General features: G+C 37.7%; 1 long non-coding RNA gene across 2 annotated transcripts; it reads right to left on the bottom strand.

Annotated features, from left to right (window-relative positions):
* Positions 1 to 4,217, bottom strand: LOC148783828 (uncharacterized). Of its 2 annotated transcripts, none has more exons than XR_016054128.1 (2): positions 3,710 to 4,217; positions 1 to 370 (listed from the first exon to the last, which is right to left on the bottom strand). It is a non-coding gene; the product is annotated as an uncharacterized LOC148783828 (long non-coding RNA). The 2 variants fall into 2 exon arrangements; XR_016054137.1 differs by lacking the exon at positions 1 to 370 and adding an exon at positions 2,889 to 3,403.
* Between the last annotated feature and the right edge of the window lie 5,822 nt (positions 4,218 to 10,039).

Raw genomic sequence — 10,039 nt, 5'->3', positions numbered from 1 at the left:
TTCGGCAACGTGCCTACGTCCACGGGATATGAGAGCTTATTTACTGGCAATGGAGAATAGGGTTACAATCGCTCTCTTTCTTACGCCTCTTTGTTTTCTTTAATTACAAAGAGATATGTATTTTTCCCTTGACCTTAAAATATTGCAACAATATATATCGAGTCCTAGATAGATGATACAAATTACCGAAATGCCCTTGTAGGATATATATCAAGTCCCAGATATATTGAATCCCATGTATGGATATATCCAAATTTTTCCTCAGGGGCCGAGTCAACTGAGTCTACCCGCGCCAGACAGTCCTCTGGGCCTCAAGTCCTTTGGGCCTTCGGCCCTCCGAAGTTGTCATTTTGACTCTACCTTGACAGATCTATTTCATCATAATACAATACATCAATTCTCACAGTGAGGATAATAGTGAACTGATCACAACAACCGATCAGTGATAGCTTGTAAACGGATGTGGAGTTAGATTCCTTAAATAAATGACTATATTAATTATAGATAAGCCAGCCAATCAACGGATGTGGAGTTCCTTAAATGAATGACCTATATTAAATATAGAAAATGCAGCCAATCAAATCTCTTAGACCGGCCTGCTACTTAACCCTCATAAAACCCCAGCTCTCACATATAAGAAACCCTAAATTATAAGGGGAAATGTTTCTATACTTCCCCTACAAGGAGGGGCATGGTCTCTAGGCAACAAGGAGTCATCCATTTATCCAAGCCAAGCTCAAGGACTCATGTTTTCCCTTCTTGATTACATTAAGGTATAACAACATCCTTGGTCCATTTCATTGATTGCTAGATGTCTAGTTTATGTTATTATGCATGCCTTGCCTTCATATCTAATTGATCATACCTTGTCTTGACATCATTTGAACTTTTATGCTTCACCATTTTTGCTGAATTTTTACTGCACTTCTTATGAGAAAATCAGTAAGTATTTTAGCTCCTTTTGGATCCCAAAGTTCATTTTTTGAATTGTTATTATGCCCAAAGTTTTTCTTCCACATTAGAGATCATCATCCCACAAACTCTTATTAATCACCACACATCACTTTCTTCCACTTTCTCTCCTCTTTGTGTATTTCACATTGAGAACCATATTCCTTTGAGAGTTTTTGTATATGCTTAGTATTTGTTACCTCATTACATATTGCTTCCCACGATATGAGTTCTTTGTGAAAAAATTGGTGTTTTTCATGTATTAGGAGATTGGCATATTATTGTTATCAAGTGTATATATTTTTGTTTTATTTTACAACGTAGGGCTGAATTTGGTATGTAATTGTAAAATTGTAGTAAAATATATAAAGAAGAGGGAGAAAGAAATGGATCGATAAGGCATATACACACTTCGAACTATGTCCACAAAGGTAAACCGGTCTCTCATTCGTAGTGATTACTCTGGTTTACCAGAGATTTATAGATATACAATTTTGCTTTCATAAAAATACATCTTATTACAAGTGTAATCCTATAAAGTAGAAAACTCAATAGCTTGTAATACTACAAAATAAGAAAGTCAATATCTTGCTACTATCCATCAACAGTCCAAGTTGGTGCGTAGATATCCATGGAGGCCAACTTGGACAATATCTAATAGAACTTTGTCTTTGCAATAGTTTTAGTAAACATGTCTGCAAGTTGATCTTCACTTCAAACATAAGTAGTAGTAATATTTTTTTACTAAACATGCTCTTTCACAAAGTGATAATCAACTTCTATATACTTAGTTATTTCATAAAAGATTGGATTGGAAGCTATATGCATAACTGCTTGATATCACATAACATCTCTATTGGATTGATCGTTTCGAACCCTATATCTTGAAAAAGTGATTTCAGCCATATTAATTCACTTGTAGTTGCAGCCATAGCTCTATATTTGGCCCCTGCAATAGATAGGGAAACTCATTTTATTTTTTGCTTTTCTAAGTGACTATGTTCCCTCCAACTAATGTACAATAGCCAGTGGTGGACTTCCTATCAATTGGGTTACCTACCCAATCAGCATCATAATAGCCAATAATATTAGTGTGATCATTTTGCTTCATCCAAATACCTCTACCAGGTGAAGATTTGAGATATCTGAGAATCCTATTAACAACTTTCATATGATATGATCTAGGAGCATGCATAAATTAGCTCATAAGACGAACTACATGCATTATGTATGGTTGTGTTACGGAGTAAATCCATTTACCCACAAGTATCTGAAAGCGGCCCACATCTTCAAGTGGTTTACCATCAGTTAAATTAAGCTTGCAATTAAGATCAATATGGGTGTTAACGGGTTGGATTCCCATTTTTTGAGTTTCTTTCAATAAATCTAAGACATATTTCATTTGAAAAATGAAGAGTCTATTTTATGCTACTTCAATGCCAAGAAAATACTTTAGTTGACCTAGATCATTGATGTCCAATTCATTATGAAGATAATTTTTAAGCTTCATGATTCTTTCTTTATCATCACATATAATGATAATATCATCAACATAAAAGAATATAACTATTGTACCATAAGTTTCCCTTTTTACGAACATCGAAGAATTAGTCGAACTTCTAAGAAACCCGATATTCATCAAGGCCGAGTTGAGTTTGACATACCATGTATAGGGTGATTGTTTAAGACCGTACAAAAGCCTTGTTTAATTTACAAACATGTTTTTTCTCCTTTTCTTTGGGGTAGCCTGGAGAAAGACTCATATAGACTTCTTTTTCAAGGTCACCATGTAATAATACATTTTTAATGTCCATATAATGCAGAGACCACCCACAATTGACTCGATAGATAAAATAACTTGAACAATATTCATCTTGGCAACTGGTCTACTCCATAAGTTTGGGTAAATTATTTGGCCACCAACCTGGCCTTATGTCTCTCAATAGATCCATCACTATTGCATTTGATTTTAAAAACCCAATTACACCCAACTGCTTTTTTCCCTTTAGGTAACTTGACAATGTGTCATGTATGGTTTTTGTTAAATGCCTAAAGCTCCTCTTTCATGACCTTCCTTCACATAGGTTGAGAAATAACATTTTGAAAATTGTTGGCTCGGAATTATTAGAAATAGAACTAAAAAAACAAAGTAGTCAGGAGAGATTTTTTCACAAGAAATATGATTACGAACATGATAAGAAATTGCATAGTAAGTATAAAAATCTTAAAGCCTAAAAGACCACCTACGCATGGGGGGATCAAGTGGGGCCACGGCGGAGTCTTCTTCTAAATCAACATAGTGAGTTTCAGAGGTATATTCAGCTTCGGCTGGATCATCATGACTTGTTCCGAGTATGTTTGACTCATCATTGGTACTAATATGAGGCAAGGCCAAATGTCCTCTTTAAAACTGCCCCTGAGACCTATTTTTCAAATCACTCTCCAATTTGTCCTGGAAATAGAACTCAATTTTAACAAACTAAGCATATCTGGAAACACACTTTTTTTCTAGTGGTGGGAACATAATATTTGTATTTATTTTTAGTAGAGGAGTATCCAAGAAAGATTAATCTATTGATATGTGGTTGGGCTTGGATTTATTGTCGTTCAGGCTCCTTCGGGGAACCAGGCTTGATGAACACCCTCTCGAACAACCGCTCGACCCACACGCGTGTGTGCACTCGCGTGCCATGTGCGGATAGGTATTCCAATAGTGAGAGGATTTTAAAGCGGTCAAGAGGTGGACTCAAACACCTACCTCACCGATTGAGTTTGTGGGACGCGTCCGGGTTGTAGCCCTCTTAGATCAATTACAAAAGCCTTACGGCTGTCCAATGGCGTGGTATGAATTAGGCCCCCTCAAAAATTAATATCTCACTTGAAATCTTACTAAAAGATTGCTAGTAGAATTCGCGTATGGTAACCTCCTCCTAATGCACATATGGGATAGTGGTTCTAGTCTTTAAAGGCTTGAGTGGCAGAGAAGAAGAAAAAATAGATAAGAAAGAGAACAATAAGAGTGAATTGATGATGGCTTAGTTTAGAGATAAGAAGAAGAAGATGATGATGAGATAGAAGAAGTGCGGGGATGACCCGAGAATTGGGCAACCTGCTGGCGTAACCTCTCCCAAGACGTATTACCGGAGACAAGGGAAGGTGCTAGGCTCGAAGCCATGGTGCCCAAAGGGTTCGGGAGGTGGAGTCGCGGATCTTAGCCTATGACTATGTCACTAACCCAAAGAGCCCCCCTAAAAGTAACCCTAGAGAGAGAGAGATAATAGAATGAAAGAGAATGTAATATATAGAAATCTCTCACAACCCGAAAAAGGGTTAGAGAAGTTCAAGGGTTAGAAATCTGTTTAAGGAAACTATCTCAGGAGGACCCCAGCCCGAGTGGTTAGAGAAGTTCAAGGGTTAGAGAAGTTCAAGGAAACAATGGTTAGAGAAGTTCAAGGGTTAGAACTCTTTTTAAGGAAACTATCTCAGGAGGACCCCAGCCCGAGTGGTTAGAGAAGTTCAAGGAAACAATGGTTAGAGAAGTTCAAGGGTTAGAACTCTTTTTAAGGAAACTATCTCAAGAGGACCTCAGCCCGAGTGGTTAAGCGCAAGATAATATAAATTTCTTAGGACTCAAAACACTATGTGGACTAGTGATTAGAGTAGCCCAAGTGTTAAAACCCTAAGAAATTATATCAGGAGGACACTAACTCGAGTGATCAGGGTGAGAGAAGAGATGAGTGAAGAGATAGAATAAAGAAGTAATGAGATGAGGGTGGATAAATGAGAGGTGGGAGAGAGAGAGATGGATGAGAAAGAGAGTAGATAAGGAAGAGAATGGATGAGTGAGGGGTAGGAATTAGAGAGAGTGGATGAGAGAGCTAGAAGAGAGAATTAGAGAGATGGAGAGAGAGAAGGCGGGCCTGCCTCTGGCATGGGTCCATGTCTAAGGGGGGAGAGAGAGGATGAAAGAGAGAGATAGAGGAGGAGAAGACGGGCCCGTCTCTAGTGTGGGTCCATGAGTAGGAGGGAGAGAAGGGGTAAGATAGAGAGATAGGGAGAGAGAAGACGGGCTCACTCTCTCGTCACGGGTCCGTGACTTGGAGGGAGAGAGATAGGGTGAGAGAGAGAGAGACGACATGCCCACCTCTAATGCAGGTCCATGACTAGGAGGGAGAGGGTGAGAGAGAGCGATGGGCAAATAGAGAAGGAAAGAGAAAGAGAGGGAGACAGAAGGAGAGGGGACATGCCTGTCCTTGCTGCAGGTCTATGGCAGGGTAGAGAGAGAGCAAACAGAGAGAAAAGAAGCAAAAAGAGAGAGAGGGAGGGGGAGCTCGAACCCGCCCTGGGTTCGAGTGGAAGAGAGAGAGAGAGCAGAGAGAGAGAGCAAAGAGAGAGTGAGAGCAAAGAGAGAGAGGGAGGGGGAGATCGGACCCGCCCTGAGTCTGAGAGAGAGAGAGAGGAAGAGCTTGGACCCGCCCTAGGTTCGAGTGGAAGAGAGAGAAGAAGAGCTCGGACCCGCCCTAGGTCCGAGTGGAAGAGAGAGAGAGAGCAAAGGGATAGTGAGGGATAGCTCGAACCTGCCCTGGGTCCGAGTGGAAGAGAGATAGAGATAGAGTAAAGAGAGAGAGGAAGAGATCAGACCCACCTTGGGTTAGAGTGGAAGAGAGAGAGAGAGCAAAGAGAGAGAGGCAGAGCTCGGGCCTGCCCTTGACTTCAAGTGGAACAGAGAGAAGAGGAGAGAGAATGGACCTAGATGGACTCGGGCCTAAGTGCGCATTCGAGGGTCCCTTTGAATGTGCCTCAGAGAAGGGTCTTGGTTCTTGTAGAGGCTAAAGCTAAGGTCTAGGTTTTAGGTGTATGGACCTAAAGTGGGTTAAGGTAATGTAGGGTGTAGGGTGATCAAGGGTGTATGATAGCTTAGGGTGTATCATGTACGTAATAGGACTAGGGTGTATGAAAGCTAGGGTGTATGGCGTAGGCTAGGGTGTATGGAGTGGGAAGTAGGAAGTAAGGGATACCAAAGGTAGTTTATTTCTCTAACAATTGTTTCTCTCTCCTCTCTCCTTGAGTTTGGAATTGAGATCAAAGCAAAAGAAGAAGCCTAAGTTCTTTGAATTCTCATGCCTTTTCAATTGATTTTCAAAACTCACATTACAAATGACTTATTTTGGCTTATATAGAGCATCCCCTAAACATGGGTGGATGATAAAAAACCACTAGAATTGCTAACAAATACACATTTAATGGAATAAAATAATAATCTCATTTTTTGAAATAATAACCAAATTACCACTATGCACATTTTATGAAATGACAAAACCATTCCTCCTTGAGGGACCTTTTGCTATTGCTAGGGCTCATGAGCTTTTTCGAACACTTCCAACGGCAAATTCGAGTAATCAAATACCATAGAAGTGTTGCTTGTATTATTACACACGTTTTGATACTCATTGATCATCTTGAAATGGAGTTTTAAGGAAAAACCCAAAATCCGACCAAGTCCATAAGCTTTTGATTCTTCAACCAGCGCTTTAGTACGATCTGTGATGTTTCGAGACTTCATTTTGATCACAAATTGAAGAGGATACTATCACAATTATTTTTGCAATAAAATTCGTCCGTTTTAGTTTCTATTTGAGTGCATTCCAAATTGGGGAGGACGCCAAAAAATGGGATGCCAGCGACTGAAAATTGTGCCTTCTTTAACTTCAAAATTCAGTGTCGTCTGACCACACAAAAATTATTTCAAACTGAAGCCCTTTGAAGCACGGTCGCAACAGACTCATGCTTGCGACGATCTGATATCGAGATCTCAAGATATAGCATCTCAAAGAATGAGATGTTTTACTTGTTAAAATCAGAAATTTTAAGTTTTGAGCCCATCTTCTCTGTATAAAATCTCTCGTTTTGGGTCATGTCATACTGCGTGCCATATGTCAAAACGAGCGTATTGACAAGATCTAGCTCGTGTTGAAAATAATTGGACTCAAAACAAGCAAGTTATGAGAATTTAAAATTCATCTCGAAATAAGAAAACATTGTTTCCATAAATAGAAACTGGTTAATTGAGGTTGCACCATAATAGTGTAAAACCCATCTTTTTTGGTAAGTTGGGTCTAGAATGGTCTCGGAGGGGTCCCATTAAGCCAAAATTTGGAATCTAAAGGTTTTTCAACATTTCAGATCCAATGGCGGTGATCTAATACTTTTTTTAGATCCAAAAAATGGGGCTGTAGTTATATGGTTAATTTTCAACATGATAGGAACTAGATTTGAAAATCGAGTTTTGTCCTGATCGGCTAAAAAATTGTCAGAACTTTATTGGTGCCCTTAGGGCATCCAAAACTATCCTCTCATAATTTTGAGACCATTTTGACATTTTCTCTAAGGTCACCCAATATCATGATTATTTTTGCAGTGTTCCCTTGGTCTGGCAGTACCGACGAGACCAAGTTACTACCGACTCTCTCTTTATGCGTCTCAGGGATACAAATATGTCAAAAATGATGTATAACAATATGCTTATCAAATTTATCCCTGTTGTCTTAGCCAAAAAAATATAAGACACACATCCAAATACATGCAAATGGGACAAATCAATTTTCTATTTTTCAATACTTCAAGGGGAGATTTATCCTTAAGAATTTCACTTAAAAGTCTGTTAATCAAATAAAAGACAGTTAAAACAACTTCAAACTAATAAATTTTTTAAACGTATATCTTAAACATCAAAGGCCTTGTAGCTCCCAAAAGATGTTTATTTTTTCTTTTAGCAACTTCGTTCTGCTGGGGTGCCCCAACACATGATGTTTCGTGTAAAATACCAATATTACATAAATGCTTAGAAAAAACTTCGTTCACATGCTATGTGCCATTATTAGTTCGCATAATTCTAATCTTGGCTTATATTGATTGGAAAATTATTTAAACACATAAAAGACATGTTTTTCATTTCAATAAATATACTAAAGTAGCACAAGCCCAATCATCAATAAAAATAACAAAATTTTTAAAGCCAATATAAGAATATGCTGGGTTGGTCCCCACACATCAGAATGGTCCCCACACATCAGAATGTATCAAATAAAAATGTTCATCTGAAACATGAACAGAAGATTGAAAATGAAATCTTGTCTGTTTTGAGAATTTACGTATTCCACTAGACTGAGAGTTTAAAAATAAAGAAGGCATTAATCTTTTCAAAACTTGATTTGAAGGGTGTTCAAATCTCCAATACCATAATTTATTGACATCAGAATTATTTTGAATGGCAATTAAGGTCGTATTCTCTTAATTAAATATATATAGCCCATGAGACAGTCTTCCTTGACCAATATTCCTCCCAATGGCTTGGTCTTAAACAATCACAGAGCTGGGAGAAAAAATAATATTGCAATTCATAGTCTGCGTATTTCTACTAACAGACATCAAGCTAAGGGAAAAGATGACATAAACATAACTTCAAAGTTATGAAATTTAGAGAAGAACTTGGTCTTACCGACACCATGGACATGAATAAAAAAACTATTAGCAATAAACACAAGGTTTATACTACCATTTTGTTTGAAATTGAATAGACACTTTAAGTTACCCATCATATGATATGTGACTCCTGAGTCTATTATCAAAGGAAATGTGTCATAAAAAGACATGAAATCACAATGATTACATATGTCATGGGACGAGGAACGATGATCATGTGTAGAGATAAAACCACTCCTGTCATTTAGTTATTGACAATGATCACATTGCAGTGATGGTTGTAAGTGGTTGCGGCTTAAGCAGTAGACATGTTGGTTGTCACGTCATTAGTGGGCCTTAAGTGTAGGTACAACACCCAACACCTATCCTTCAAATGTCCTATTTTGTTGCAGTGGTGCCCTCTATCATCATGATAATTATTAAAGCTTCTCCCTCCATCATTTTTTTGATATTTCTTTATTTCATACTTTTCATTGGTGGAAACCAATGCAGATTTTTCAATACTTGCTTAAGTGATTTTGAAATCAAGACTCATAGTTTTCTTCTTGTTGAATAATAACACAAACATTATTAATGAGGGCATTTCTGTGGCCATTAGGATTTGACTTATGATGAATTCGTATTCATTCTTTAACCCAACCAAAAAATGAAATATTTTATCCTACTCAACATGTTTTTGCAAGATTGCCAAGTCAATGGTTGTGGGTGAGTACACTGCCAATATAGAGATAGTTGAGGATAATTTTTAATTAATTTTATTTTATCTTGTATTTGATGTTGATGTCTCTCTTGATAAAGACTAAATTAGTGAGTGATGTAGATATATCTCTTGATAAAGACTAGATTAATTAGTCATTATCAATAACTGATTAGCTGTATATTTATACGGGACTTTGTATATTCTTTACAATTAATCAATACACGGAGATTCTTCAGAGGATTCAGAATTTTAACATGGTATCAGAGCATCGCCTGTCTCGATCAATTTTTTGGGACTCTTGGATCGGCTCGTTTTTGGGTTAGAGCGGCTATCTCTTGAGATATTTCATTTTTAATTGAAAAATTGGAGCGACATTGTTTTGTTGCCCATACATTTCCTCAATGGAGTTCTATAAATACTAAGCATTCTCATCCAAAGTAAAAATTTATGAAAGCTTAGGTTCCATGGAATTCAAGATCCATGGGTATCACATGTTCATCATTGGATTGCCATTCCTCAAACGGGGGATCTTCCTTGTTGGGAGCCTTTTTCTTCTCATTGATGTGTCTAAGTTTAGATTTCACAGAGAGAGAACGAGAAACAGCTTTTGACGAAGCAATATTATTAAATCCATTCAAAAGAACATTAATAAGTTTCATGCTAGAGTTAGATTCTGAATCTGTCATTACGAAGAAATAAATGGAATCAAAGATTGACCTGATCTGAAAATAGCAATTAAAGAGTTGAAGACACCTCAATCCGACAACTAAAAAAACCTAACTGTACGGTTCGAATCGTGCATGCGTGTGTATGTGCTCTTGTGATTTGACTATGCCATGGATAAAATAGACACAGACCAGAAGCACATGAAGGACATTGACAATTTTATTGCTATGAGAAGCAAAT

This window comes from Amborella trichopoda, chromosome 1 (genome assembly GCF_054954075.1).
Source record: "Amborella trichopoda isolate Santa Cruz 75 chromosome 1, AtrichopodaSantaCruz75HAP2 v2.0, whole genome shotgun sequence".
NCBI classification, from domain to species: Eukaryota; Viridiplantae; Streptophyta; class Magnoliopsida; order Amborellales; family Amborellaceae; genus Amborella; species Amborella trichopoda.
The sequence above is the reverse complement of the archived record's forward strand: the minus strand, read 5'-3'. Positions and strand labels throughout refer to the sequence as shown.